Genomic DNA, 13,685 nt, shown 5'->3' on the forward strand with positions numbered 1-13,685 from the left:
ATGCACTTCCTTAGTTGTCTTGTCTCTTTGGAGGAAATATGAGCCCTGTTTCAGAAGGGGAAAGAGTAGTGCATTTCTCAACAGCAGATTTGGACCTGTGAGGTAGGGAGGAGTCCATTCCTTTCTGTTTCTCAGGCTGGAGAAATGTCAAGAGAAAGAAGGGAGATCTACCCATCCAGGAGCACCCACTTGTGACCCTATGCCCCCTTTTTCTGTGAGAAACAGAATCATGAGTAAGCTGAAACAAACACATTTTTCCTTCCTCCCACTACAACGAGAGTAGTCAAAAGTGCCAGTGAGGTTTAACAGAGAAGTATGCAAATGCAGTTTCAATTCCAAATAAAGAGGATTACATTAGGTTAGTAAGCATTATACAGTGTGCACATAATAGTTATTTGTTGGGCAACAGATAGGCAATGTTGATAGTGCCACAGGATTATTCCTGCCCTTAGCCACTCCCAGGTTGAAAGGGTCAAAACATCTGGTAACTATTTCAGATGCAAATGCAAGATTAAACCTCATATGTGGCATAATTAAGGGGATCTTTCTGAAAAGTAACAAATATATAGCTACATTGAGTTAATGTAAAAAAATTAAAATTCTTGTGCAATTATTGGGAATATAGATCTATGTATAGATTCAACCAGGGCAGTGGTTCTCAGCCTGGAGTCCCCAGATGTTGTTGGCCTTCAACTCCCAGAAATAATAACATCTGGTAAACTGACTACGATTTCTGGGAGTTGTAGGCCAAAAACATCTGGGGACCCCAGGTTGAGAACCACTGAACTAGGGCATCAAATACTATCTTCTAAAATGCTCAAACTTCAATTGCTGTTTTCTTTCAGATCCACTTATTTCTAGTCTGCATATCATTTTGAAGGACTGCAAGAGGTACTTAAATTTGCACTCTTATCACTCCTACAAATTACTTGCCAGTTCACCTGAAACTACTAGGTTATCTTGTCATGTTAGTAGAAACTTCTTGAACACACTGCCCTAGTTCTCTAGACATGTAGCAAGTGAGTAGCTTAAGGGCACCAGTTTAATTACTCACTCACTGATTTGTGGCTATTTATGGGCTGTCAGAGTCAGTTACCATCACAGTTCCTCCTTAGGTCATACCTTTTTAAAGCTACCCCATGGGAATTCCAGTTACTGGTAACTCCTGGAGCAATACTCTGCCAACTAATCAAGCTGTCAGTGGAATACAGCTTTGCTTATTCTATTTGAAACATGTAGTTTTAACTGCACTTAAGGTTTATGCAACCCCAATATGCTAACTAACACACTATAAAGTGCAGACAAGGAACTTCAACTCACATACTGAACTTGGCTCACACAAATTTCAACAGTTAGGTATATTTTCTTCCCTGAATAAGTTTCAGAGGCATATCAGCAATCTATTTATGGAAACTAGGAAAAGTGCATGTGCAGGAAGTGATACGTTCATGTATGAATGGAGTATGTGTGAGAGAAGCTGATTGTCACTTTAGTTTCTGACCACACTCTACTGGCATAAACGTTTCCCAGAGTGAAAACTGAAATAGTTACCTGGTTGTGGGACAAGGAACACCTCTTACACAACTATTAACATTTCAGAAGCTGTCTCCTGTTTTTAGTCTGGAAGACCTATTTCCAAGATTGCAATCTGCACCTCAGGTCAAAAAGGAGGCCCATGACATTCTAAAGATTTCGTCTCAAGTCAAGAACTGGTTTTGTCAATATGTGTAATTTCTCAAAGGACAAACCAAGGCCTGAAAGGCCTCAACTCAAAGTCATTTTACCAGTCCTGACATTCTCCTTCCACATCTAAATTGGCAAAGATTGGGTCAGGTATCATATCCCAGAGGGCCAGATTTGAGACATTAAGCCTGGATCTACAGTCCCCTATATCCCAGGATTTGATTCCAGATTATCTGCTTTGAACTGGATTATATGAGTCTATACTGCCAGATAATCTTGGATAAGCAGATAATCTGGGATCAGATTCTGAGATATAGGGAAGTGTAAATCCAGCCTTAGTGATATACACAGAATCTACAAGATGTAGCTGCATTTAAAGGTAAAGGTAGTCCCCTGACATTAAGTCCAGTCATGTCTGACTCTGGGGTGTGGTGCTCATCTCCATTTCTAAGCCGAAGAGCCAGCGTTGTTCGTAGACACCTCCAAGGTCATGTGGCCGGTATGACTGCATGGAGCGCCGTTTTGGTCATCAGTAATTCTAATTGGCAGCTGTTGCCCCCCCCCCCTCCCTTTTTTTCTTCACATGCTTGTCACAGGCCAGTCCCATTAAGAATATTACAGAAAACTGCAATGATGTATCTCAATACAAGCCAACTTCTGTCAGACCACATGACTGCAGAAATGAAATCAGGCCTTTCCGTTCAGTTTTCTTCTCACAGTTTTCGAAGGTGAAGTGCCATGTTAATATATTTTAATTGCAAGTTGCAAAGGCAGTTAAGTAATTAAACATGCTTCAGAAATATACCCCCACTTTTTATTCAAGGTGGAAAAGAAAAGTCTGTGGCAAGATAATTGCTTATACCTAAATACATACAGAGTGCATTTCCCTTGACACTAGGGTAACTACAACACATAGGTTCCCAGATGTCTTGTTGTGGGCAAGTGAAGAACCCTGTATTGACAGCAAAAATTAGATCTGTAAATGGTATGCAGGTTGAAATCTCATTCTCCTTTATTTAAACATAAGTTCTGCTGAACTCAAATGAGTGTTTCTTACACGTAATTCAGCTATAGGAAGAAGGAGTGTATGGCATGCTTAAGCAATTTAAGATTAAAAAGGGGAAAAGATACAGTTTGTGAACGCAATAAATAACTGGGGCATCTTCTACAGTGCCATATAATCCAGATGATTAAACCAGACAATCCCACAATATCTGCTTTGAACTGAATTATATGAGTCTATACTACCATGTAATCCAGTACAAAGCAGATAATCTGGATTTGTATGGCAGTTTAGAAGGGGCTTGAGCCCCCTTCCACACAGCTGAATAAAATCCCACAGACACCCCATTCAAAGCAGATATTGTGGGATTTTCTATCTTGATTTTCTGGGTTATATGGCTGTTTGGAAGGGCTCTAAGGTGAAGAAGGTCAAACTACATCTTACATTAATCATATAACTAGCTGCAATAAGAGCATTGCAATGCGTTAAGCAATAATTACAGGCAGTCCCCAAGTTACAAACATCCTACTTACAAATGACTCATAGTTAAGAATGGGGTGAAACAACAAGAAGTGAGAGGAAATCCAATTATCACAAGAACAGAAAGTGTGAAATTTTCTGAATACAGCAAAACAAACTCCACAGGGGTGTTAGGCCATCCCTATGGTATCCAAAGCTTACATACATACATACACACACACACACACACACACACACACACACATATATATATGTGTGTGTGTGTGTGTGTGTGTGTGTGTGTGTGTGTGGCTGGAGTTACACCTTAAAAGATACATATTCTGACTTACATACAAATTCAACTTAAGAACAAACCTACAGAACCTATCTTGTTCATAACTTGGAGACTGCCTGTACAGGTGAAATTTTATCAGATTTTTCATGAGATGTGGTTTTATTCTTTCCTTACCAATTGAATACTAAGCCCTATTCAGCAGTTTGTATAAGACACAGCTTTCACTACCACTCAAAGGACCAAGGTCCTTAAGGTTAATTGTTGTGAAAAAAGATACCTGCATGGGATCACATATTGTAATCTTCCTTAACATACAAGTTAAAAATTATCAAGACAGTTATACAATCGGCAATATTTTATAATACGTGGTTACAAGGTTACACACATTTACATTTGGTTCAGAATATATATGCAGGGGAGAACAAATTCTGTAATTGTAAAGTCTCACAATATAGGGTTAATTCCACAGACCGGAACGGCTGACTTTGCTTTTGAGGTGGGGAAGCGGATACTGAAAGTGACTTCAGGTTATTGATTTGTCCATTATTTTCTAGAGGCAACTCTCAATTTTTGCCCACAGTTGGGTTTGGTGGAATGGGTGAGTGGGAGAAATCTAAAAGAGCCAGTAGCCAGATGAACTGTGGTCCCTTCCATACAGCTGAATGAAATCGCACATTTTCTGCCTTAAACTGGAATATATGGCAGTACATATGGCCCTTCCACACAGCCCTATATCCCAGAATATCTGCTTTGAACCGAGTTATCTGAGTCCACACTCAGGTAATGTGGGATTTCCTGCCTTAATATTCTAGGATATAAGGCTGCGTGGAAGGGCCCTTTGATAACTCAGCTCAAAGCAGACATTGTGCTATTTTCTGCCTTAATTTTCTGGGTTATATGGCTGTGTGGAAGGACCCTGTGTGGCAATCAGTTCAAATCTGAACTGAAAACAAACATTTCTAAAAAGGAAAATGGGAGGACAAGAAATAATATTTCACTTTTTTCTTTTTTTCACCCTTGTCTCCCTCTCAATCTCCTTCCCTTATCCTTTTCCATAGTTTGAAATCTCCCCCACTCAATTAAGTTTATTTAAAAGGCTTCTATTGGCAGAAGTAGAAGTTTTTCTCATAGTTTTATTATCGGATGGATGAGTAAACTCTTCCATTCTCATTTACACCCACTCCTTGAAAATCATTCTCTATGGAGCAGTGGTTCTCAACCTTTGGTCCTTTAGTTGTTTTGGACGTTGACTCCCAGAAATCCCAGTCATCTTACTGGGTGTTGCATGGTTCTCAGCTTGGGGTCCCCAAGTGTTTTTGGCCTTGAACTCCCAGAAATCATAACAGGTGGTAAACTGGGTGGGATTTCTGGGAGTTGTAGACCAAAAACATCTGGGGACCCCAGGTTGAGAACCACTGTGTTAGAGGGTTGTAAGAGCTGAAATCCAAAACACCTGGGGGGCCAAAGGTTGGGAACCACTAGCGCAACCAAGCCAAGACTCCCTCCTTCCCCCTTTCTTCAAAAGGCTCTAGAAATATTCTAGAATACTTCCCAGCTTTAGGTAGTAGATTTGGGCCTGGGAATCTTTGAGCCCACATAGAGCAATGTTGCATTTCCCCTTCTTTCTTTGCTCCATTGATGAAACATTCATGTGTTTAGAGGGAGGAGGGGCTTTGATTCATAGACAGTCTGAGGAAGCATGTAACTTTCTTTACTGCCCTTCTAAAAGATTGTCAATTTGTATAAGACACCCTGCTCTGTGTTGAATCCCAGTCTTGGGTGGGTTTGCTGTTTGTTCCTTCTGATCTTTGTGTCTCTCCTTTCCCTGTATGGTGGCACACAATGAAGTGGATTCTTAATGAGGGGCATCTGAGCTTGGTTAGGATTCAAGTCCACGCCAAATGAAACCTTTCAGTGGAAAAAGGTAGGGAGTCTCCCTTCCAAAGTCTGCTCCCTTGCCTGCCTTTTCCCCATTCCAACTTTTTTTGTCTCCTTCAGGCTGACCTGTTTTTACCGCATCTCTTTTCTCTGCACCTTGGGAGTCTGATTTGTTTTTAACCGGGGGAAGACAGAATGCCTGTGAAATGAAAAAAAGTACTTTTCTCCCCAACCTGAACTCTTAAAATGCTACACAGCCCAATCTGTGATACTTACAAATTCTTAAGACTCAGACTGACAGATTTTGGAGATCATGCCCTGTTTTCGCCATTAGGGAAAATGCATCTATATTTTTTATCTCATGATGGCCTACAGTAAGCAGCTTTTGGTGAGGACAATGATTTACATTGGGTGCAACCTCCTCTTTCCAGTGCTGTACCCTTTGTTTGGCAGTGGGCCTCTCGGTTGCTTGTAAAAACCATTTAAGAGAGAGAAGATAAGGCTCCAGAGACAGAACGGAAAGCTCAGAATGTAAATTACAAGTAGGGCATATCCTTGCCATTTTCAATTCTTACAGCCCTAGAAGGCAACCTTTCCCCCCAATAATTGAGAAATAAAACATTAAGAAGTTATACAGATTGATAGCGAGGCACAATGTGCCTGTTCTTCCCAAGTAGACACAAAAAATCCCTCAGGATCGACTCAATGGTAAAAACATCCACTTTTAAACAAACCACAGAGGCATAAAGCTCTGGGCAGGCATTAGAATGAATGGGTGAGAACATCAATAGGTGAGAACATCAACCTTTGAATTATGTATAGAGCTATATACATAATAGTAAAATTATGTTGCATAGATCAGAACACATTCAATTAAGAGTAAAAGTACAGAGGACCTTTCAGATGGCTCTTTTGTTTTTATACATTGTGTTATTAGAAAAAATACAAGGACACAATCCTAGGGGCAATCCTGTCCAACCCAGCCCCCTTCTACACTGCCATATAATCCAGATTATCAGATAATCCAGATTATCTGCTTTGAATTGGATTATATGAGTCTTCACTGCCGTATAATCTAGTTCAAAGCAGATAATATGGATTTTATATGACACTGTAGAAGGGACCTCTGTGGAATCTTAAACTTTCGTTAGTGCTCATGTTAACTTAAGCTTGTCTACATACGGAAGTACTGTTCCACCAGGCTTACTGTTTCACCACAATTTGTTTTATATGTAGCAAGAAATCTATATCCTGTCTACAGAATAAATATTGGCAGTCATTTCTTCTTTTGTACTCAAAAAGATCAAAACTGCCTGCAGTGTTTTAAATCAACAATACTTCTATGAGATATCTGGACTTCTGAAACTGTTGTTCGTTTAAATATCATCTAGGATAATTGGACAATTGAAATGCAGTGTTTCCCCCAAAGTATCACTTGGTCATTCCTCCAGCACAGCTGCTGACTGCCTATAAATGTAACAAACTTTGTGATCCAGACCACAGTCGGCTTTCTTCTTCTAAGTCAGTGGTTCTCAACCTCAATAAATCCCAGTCAGTTTACTAGCCATTAGGATTTCTGGGTGTTGAAGGCCAAAAACATCTGGGGACCCCAGGTTGAGAACCACTGTTCTAAGCGGTCTGGCACCCAACTCATCAAGAGAAACATATCACATTGCTGTTACATTTTATGGTAACAATATCCAGCTATTTCAAAAACATGTTGCAAATTCTTCTGCCATGAAAAGAGAAAAGTCTTTGTAATAGAATCAGTGTGTGTGTCTTAGACCCCTTCTGCACTGCCGTATAAAATCCAGATTATCTGCTTTGAACTGTATTATATGGAAATGTAGACTCATATAAACCAGTTCAAAGCAGGTAATGTGGGTTATCTGATTTGATAATCTGAATTATATGGCAGTATAGAAGGGGCCTTAGATGAAGAGGGAGGTGCAAAGGCTTTCTGTCTTTATATCTTCCAATGCCAAACATTCCTTTTTATGCCCCAATCTAGTTGTTAATTCCAACTAAACTGATGGAAGCTACTTAAGTGATGACGTAGCAAGTTTCTATTGGTTCCTCCAGTTAGGAACAACAATTAGTTCAAAAGTCTAGCTAGCTGAACATATTTTTTTTTCATTAAACATTTTAATGTCGTCCTACATCAGTTGCAGTAATGGCACTCAATGTTCAATTTTGAAGACAAGAAGAGATTTTTTAAAGTTCTTTTTCTTTAGCTTTCCTGGAAACCAACTATCTTACGTTGTTTATGTTGACCTGTTCTGAATGTTTAGTATCTAGATTATATGGCAGTGCAGAAGGGGCCTCAGTAAGAATCCACACAAAGGCTAAATCTCAGCTCCAGTGAGTATTATTTTGTTCAAGATTGACCACAGATGTTATTCACCTGTTTTAATCCAAACTCAAATTGGTCCTGAGAGCTACAGAATTCTACCTCCTAATAGTTATCTCAATACAAAAGGGTCTTTTTAGGGGAAACCTCTTTTAACACTGTTTCATCTGCTGCTGAATTGGCCGTTTACATCCAGGCTTTCATTTTATATTGTTTTCATTTTATTTGTTATTTAATTGCTGTAATTTGATTGGGTTATCACGCAGCCAATCCCTATAAAAGCTAGTGGACTAAAAAGCAGTTCTTGGGTGTTTGAACCAAATAGATTAACAAATAATACAGGCCGCACAAACTTTATGAAACAAGAGAGAGACAATAAGTGGGAAAGGAGCCGAGGAAAAGGTGGCAGCAGCACAGTGTCACTGCCATGGCAGAGTATTATGTGAACCAGCAATGTAATTGCCACATCTTTGCTGAACTACAGAGGTAAAATTTCAGCGTGGCTCCCTATAAATAAGCTTTTAACTGGGTTAAAGAGAAGCAGGAGAAGACTAGGCATAGATTACTCATCCAATCACTACAATTCATGAGAGCACCTAGCCTATATTTAACAAATGAGCATCTTCCCCATATCCAAAAGTAGAACAGGATGTTGTATAAAACAGGGGTTATATTCTATTTCAATGTGAAATAGGTGAAAGGTAAACACATTCATCTCAACCTGAGGGGAAAATGGGGAAGTGGGACTTAGCCAGAAAAAAAGTTGCTGAGGAATCCAGGAAGTGAGTTTGACCAAAAGCCATGCCATAAAATATGGGAAAGTGCCAGAAAAAAACGGTTGTATTTTGAAACTGAACTCATTTCAAGAAACGGTGGGGTGGGGTGGGGTGGGGTGGGGTGGGGTGGGGTGGGGGAGAAACTGTGAAGGTCAGGAACATTACTTGCAAACAGATAAGGAACAGGGGCGGAAAAACAGACACAAAGGAAACAAAAATTGATGAAACACAAGAACCTGCACTTATTCCATAGGCAATACTTTATCAGTAGCATTTTTATATACAGCACATACCACAAGATTTGTGCTAACAAAACTGAATCCAAACTGTTATGGAGCTTGTGGTGGGTTTCACCTAAAATTCTGTAATCTTATGTCTTCAACAATAACATCTTCAAACTGGTTTATATTTGCTCAGCTGGCTGAACATTAACACACTGCAGTTACAGGACTCTCAGTGAATATTTGATTCATTGTATTCCCACTCTGGAGGGAGAACATATATTCTCTCCCTAACCACACCCAGGTCTATGTCTGTGACAACCTTGTAACATAAATTCAAATTAGACAAAGGTGACTGAATAATGTCACACAGCTGTATAAATTCCACATTGAGGTGGGATATATGGCAATGTGGACCAGGATAACCCAGTTCAAAGTAGATATTGTGGATCATCTGCCTTGATATTCTGCCTGATATAGCTGTGTAGAAGGGCCCTTAGAGGAGTAGATACACAGTTTAACTCAGAGGTCCTCAAACTTTTTAAACAGACGGCCAGGTCACAGTTCCTCAAGCTATTGGAGGGCCGGATTATAATTTGAAAAAAAATAATGAATGAATTCTTATGCGCACTGCACATAACAAATTTGTAGTGCAAAAACATTTAAAACAATACAATAATTAAAACGAAGAACAATTTTAACAAATATAAACTTATTAATATTTCAATGGGAAGTGTGGGCCCGCTTTTGGCTGATGAGATAGGATTGTTGTTGTTGTGTGCTTTCAAGTCGTTTTAGACTTAGGTTGACCCTGAGCGAGGGATGGGTAAATGACCTTGGAGGGTCGCATACGCCCCCCGGGCCTTAGTTTGAGTACCCCTGGTTTAACTGATGCAATTTGCCACCTCTTTAACCATCATAGCTCAATGCTGTGGGATTGTGGGAGTTGTAGTTTTGCAAGGGTCTGTTCCAGTGGTTCTCAACCTGGGGTCCCCAGATGTTTTTGGCCTTCAACTCCCAGAAATAACTGGTAAACCGGCTGGGATTTCTGGGAGTTATAGGCCAAAAACATCTGGGGACCCCAGGTTGAGAACCATTGTTGCCTAATAATCTATATAAATAAAAATGTAATGTTCGTTTGTGGGATTAACAGAACTCAAAAACCACTGGATGAATTGACACCAAATTTGGACACAATACACCTAACAATCCAATGTTTGTCCTTCACTCAAAAAAATTGATTTTGTCATTTGGGAGTTGTAGTTGCTGGGATTTATAGTTCACCTACAATCAAAGAGCATTCGGAACCCCACCAACGATGGAATTGAACCAAACTTGGCACACAGGACTCCTATGACCAATGGAAAATACTGGAAGGGTTTGATGGGCAGTGTCCTTTGGTTTTGGAGTTGTAGTTCACCTACATCCAGAGATCACTGTGCACTCAAACAATGATGGATCTGGACCAAACTCTACACGAATACTCAATATGTCCTAATGTGAACACTGGTAGAGTTTGGGGAAAATAGAATCTTGACATTTGGGAGTTGTAGTTGCTGGGATTTATAGTTCACTTAGAATCACAGAGCATTCTGATCCCCACCAACGATAGAATTGGGCCAAACCTCCCACACAGAACCCCCATGTGGGCCGCAACAACGCTGGCTAGTAATAATAATAAAAAGTTTATTTATATTCCGCTGTATCTCCTGGGGGGGGGGGGGGCGCTCAGGGAGGTTTCCAAGCAACAACATCAAAACATACAGAGTCACAACATGAACAAAAAATAACAGCAACATAAGCATGGAATTACCCAACAACACATAAATATTAAAAGAAAGAAAAAACCACACCTCCCAGGATAACCTGGCAGTCAAAGCAGTGTCCACTGGGGGACACCCTGTAGACTGGCAAGCTGCATGGTGTATGGCCCATGTAGTAGACTCACATCATACTGCATTGTGTGGGTCTACAGCAGGCATGGGCCAACTTGGGCCCTCCAAGGGTTTTGGACCCTTAAGCGGCTGAGGGGGGAAAGAAAAGGGCCTGAGGCTGTGAGGAATGGTGGGAGTTGAAGTCCAAAACCCTTGGAGGGCCCAAGTTGGCCCATGCCTCATTTGACAGCGCAGACCCTGTCTCAGGGGCCTGGCAGGGAGGGCTCTGTTTCCCACAGACTCGCCTCAAGCTGCCTCCAAGAGGGGATAGAGAGGGACGACACTGACTTACCTCCCTGCTCCTGCTTCCCGCTTCTCCCTCAGCGCCGCCGAGCCGACTGCGCGTGCAGCTCCTCTCAGCCGTTCCTCCCTCAAGAGCCGCAGAGCGCCCGCCCGTGACGTCACTCCAGGCGTTGTGGTCCCTCCGACGGCAAAAGGAGGAGGAGGAGGAGGAAAGGAGGGAGGGCGCTGCGTCACCGCCTCCGCTCAGCCCCGCCCCGCCCACTCGAGGAGCCCTGAGAGCACGCGCGCCGCTCGGGCTGGGCTCGAGACGGGCGCGCGACCCTCCTTGGCCGAGGGGAGGGGGAGAGCGAGGACTCGGCCGTCTCCCTCTCTTTAATAGACCGTTTCCTTCTCCCTCTAGCGGCGGAAGCAGCATACTCGTATTGTCATATATATGACTAGCCGTCCCCTGCCACGCGTTGCTGTGGCCCAGATCTGGAAAATAAAGTAATGAGAAAGTGTTGGTTTCTAATATATGTAATGTCTTGATGGTTGTGGGTAAACAGTACTTCTTTCTGTTTCTCTGTCAGTGTTGATGTGAAGAGTATCTGGTTTGCCTACTCTGGAACATATCATTGTCCTTCTTTAGGGGTCCCTTTCAAATCTATGATACTGCATCTGCCATATAAATATATGTGTGCATGTGAATCCTATATATCTCTGTATATGTATGGCTGGATGGCTCTTTGTCAGGATGGCTTTGATTATGTTTTCTTGCCCTGTTGGAGGGAGTTGGACTGGATGGCCTTAAGGCAGCATTTCTCAACCTGGGAAGTCAACACACCAAGGGGGAGGGGGGGTCACCAGGGGGGTGTCAGAAGGGTCACCAAAGACCACCAGGAAACACAGTATTTTTTGTTTGTCATGGGGTTTTTGTGTGGGATGTTTGGCCCAATTCTATCGTTAGTGGGGTTCAGAATGCTCTGTGATTGTAGGTGAACTATAAATGCCAGTAACTACAAATCCCAAATGTCAAGGTCTATTTCCCCCAAACTCCATCTGTGTTCATATTTGGGCATATGGAATATTCGTGCCAAGTTTGGTCCAGATCCATCATTGTTTGAGTCCATAGTGATCTCTGGATGTAGGTGAATTACAACTCCAAAACCAAAGGACACTGCCCATCAAACCCTTCCAGTGTTTTCTGTTGGTCATGGGAGAACTGTGTGCCAAGTTTGGTTCAATTCCATCACTAGTGGGGTTCAGAATGCTCTTTGATTGTAGGTGAACTAGAAATCCCAACAATAACAACTCCCAAATGACAAAATCAATTTTTTTGAGTGAAGGACATACATTGGGTTGTTAGATGTATTGTGTCCAAATTTGTTGTCAATTCGTCCAGTGGTTTTTGAATTCTGTTAATCCCACAAACGAAAATTACATTTTTCTTTATATAGATGAAGAGTTGAGGGATTTAATAAAGCAGGCATCCTCCAGCTGTGCCTCTAAGTACCAGAAGCCCTAGTTGGTTTGTTCAATGGTGAGGAATTCTGGGAGTTGGAGGCCCAAATGATGGTTGCCTGAGTTAAACCCAAAGTTAAAGGCAAAGGCAAAGATAAAGTATTTTGGCCACATTATGAGAAGACAGGAAAGCTTAAAGAAGACAACTATGCTGTGGAAAATGGAAGGAAAAAGGAAGAGGGGCCGACCATGGGCAAGATGGATGGATGGCATCTTTGAAGTGACTGGAAATGATATGGATGACTATACCATGGATGATAATATGGATGCTTCATTTGGAGAATTCTGAGAGTGCCTTGGACCACAAGAAGATCCAACTAGTCCATACTTCAGGAAATAAAGCCCGACTGCCTGAGGGAAGGGTATTAGAGGCAAAGATGAAGCATTTTGACCACATCATGAGAAGACGGGAAAGCTTAGAAAAGACAATTATGCTTGGGGAAAATGGAAGGAAAAAGGAAGAGGGGCTGACCAAGGGCAAGATGGATGGATGGCATCCTTGAAGTGACTGGCTTGACTCTGAAGGAGCTGGGGGTAGTGACGTCTGACAGGGAGTTCTGGCGTGGGCTGGTCACGAAGCGTCAGAAGCAACTGAACAAATAAACAACAACAAATGTTGAGCCAGTGGCGCTTCCACACAGCCCTATATCCCAGAAACTGAATTATCTGAGTCCACATTTCCATATAATCCAGTTCAATGTGGATATTATACAGCTGGAGATCCTCAACCCTTTCTACACTGCCATCTAAAATTCAAACTATCTGCTTTGATAGGTTCTTGTGGGTTTTTTCGGGCTATAGGGCCATGTTCTAGAGGCATTCTCCTGACGTTTCGCCTGCATCTATGGCAAGCATCCTCAGAGGTAGTGAGGATGCTTGCCATAGATGCAGGCGAAACGTCAGGAGAAATGCCTCTAGAACATGGCCCTATAGCCCGAAAAAACCCACAAGAACCTAGTGATTCCAGCCATGAAAGCCTTCGACAATATATCTGCTTTGAACTGGATTATATGGCAGCGTAGAAGGGGCCAGAGTGTCTCCTTGGGGACACTGTAGCCCTCTTCAATTTGTCATCTCGCCCTCTGAGGTAGTCTTCCTATCTATATAGTGCCTTCTTGTGGTTGCATCAGAGTAGTGCATACACACATATTTTGAGGCCCTGGCCTTAAAAAGAATTTATTTTAAAATTTAAATTCTGCCAGTATTTTAAGTTAGGCAAAGAAGGGTATGTGCACTATATTTTGTCCAGATCTAAGAAGCCATATAGGAGCCTTTGCAGAACAAACATACATACTAACTTACATACATACATACATACATACATTCTCTCCCTCTCCCTCCCT

At 41.7% G+C, this 13,685-nt stretch overlaps 1 protein-coding gene across 1 annotated transcript in view; it reads right to left on the minus strand.

Moving 5' to 3' along the window:
• CYSTM1 (cysteine rich transmembrane module containing 1) overlaps positions 1 to 11,039 on the minus strand; it is a 30,192-nt gene extending 19,153 nt beyond the window's left edge. The window contains exon 1 of the mRNA XM_060774156.2: positions 10,892 to 11,039. The gene's annotated coding sequence lies outside the window, so the exon portion shown is untranslated. The remainder of the gene's footprint in view (positions 1 to 10,891) is intronic.
• Between the last annotated feature and the right edge of the window lie 2,646 nt (positions 11,040 to 13,685).

Source organism: Anolis sagrei, chromosome 4, assembly GCF_037176765.1.
Source record: "Anolis sagrei isolate rAnoSag1 chromosome 4, rAnoSag1.mat, whole genome shotgun sequence".
Taxonomy (NCBI): Eukaryota; Metazoa; Chordata; class Lepidosauria; order Squamata; family Dactyloidae; genus Anolis; species Anolis sagrei.